The 1,339-nt window shown below is 41.6% G+C and overlaps 1 long non-coding RNA gene across 1 annotated transcript in view; it reads right to left on the reverse strand.

Annotated features, from left to right (window-relative positions):
- Positions 1 to 48: 48 nt before the first annotated feature.
- The window catches only part of LOC108770835 (uncharacterized), a 6,639-nt gene continuing 5,348 nt past the window's right edge, over positions 49 to 1,339 (reverse strand). Inside the window, exon 3 of the long non-coding RNA XR_001940621.1 lies at positions 49 to 452. This is a non-coding gene — a long non-coding RNA (uncharacterized LOC108770835). The remainder of the gene's footprint in view (positions 453 to 1,339) is intronic.

A 1,339-nucleotide genomic window follows, 5' to 3' on the forward strand; every position in this document is an offset into this window, starting at 1 on the left:
ATATATATATCAGATTATAGATTAAATATTCTGATTCAATACCTCTTCGATTGGTGTTGTCTCCAAACATTCATGAACTTGATCGAAATAGCCGTACTGATTAATTTTTGCAATTATCTCTTATTTATTATAAGTAATGCCAACACGATTGCACTTGCGTAACACGCACCTAATTACGCGAAGATTCCGGAGACGCTAGATTGTGGGCGTCTCTTGTTCTTTGAAAGTACCCTGGACTTTCCCAAATCGTCGAGCGCTTTGAAAGCACCGTGAACTGCGTGAACTCGTGGATGCCACGACCGGCAAAAATGGCGATTCGATTATTCGTTGTTTGCGCATCTTGCTGAATCATTGAGCTGCGCCTGCGCACGCACTCCCGATATTGCCTGGCCCGGCCGCCATATTGTTTCCTATTACCTAATACTAGCTTCACCCCCATGGCGCTCTGCCCTCTGAAACGGCGTAAGAAACAGAGAGAGCTAATGTGAGCCATTCTGTCCTTCATCGCGCATGCGCATTCGACCGACGTACATTCAGAATCAAAAGTATTGTTGATCCAAAGCGTCAGAAGTGAATCGGTTAGTTCAATGGTTTGGTTAATAAAATGTATTTGCATTTTTTACGAAATAAATAGAAAAATGGTCCACAAATGTTGTGTTAAAGCATGTAAATCTATTCACAGTGCGCAGACGCATGGAAAGCACTCTTGACTCAGACTGTACCGACAAGGACAAAGGAGCTCACATTTACTCTCTCTGTCGGTTCAGGCGAATGGCCTCAGAGCGCTTTCCAGTAGTATAGTTCAGTGCCGTCTTCCACGGACCTCTCATTATTGTCGACCACATTTGATACACTACTTAGATACGAATCGCGCATTCCATTCTCTATGTTTTGATACTGCTGACATTTAATAGTGTTACTACCGACATTGGTAGTATTACTACTGATACACTATAGTATTACTGCTAAGTGCTAAACCAGTAGTGGCCTAGTTTACACCCTACGTTTAGGCCGCCACTTATACTCTAAATCTAACCTAAACACGACAGGTCGCAACGGTGTAAATACTTATAACCTCGCTTAGGTGAGGGATCTTTTTCAAGATCCCTGACCTCTCTTAAGGTATATCCACACAAACTTGCATAGCCGCATAAACGTATGCATAAAGAAAATTATCCAATCACATTTTATGTACGTCTTTAAAAGAGAACTGCAATTGGATAATTTTCTTTATGTATATGTTTATGCGGCTATGCAAGTTTGTGTGGATATACTCTTAAGCGGGGAGCACAGACTCTTGCATAACACATAACACACGAGGCATAAGAAATTGAACCAA

Source organism: Trachymyrmex cornetzi, unplaced genomic scaffold (assembly GCF_001594075.2).
Source record: "Trachymyrmex cornetzi isolate Tcor2-1 unplaced genomic scaffold, Tcor1.1 scaffold1354, whole genome shotgun sequence".
Taxonomy (NCBI): Eukaryota; Metazoa; Arthropoda; class Insecta; order Hymenoptera; family Formicidae; genus Trachymyrmex; species Trachymyrmex cornetzi.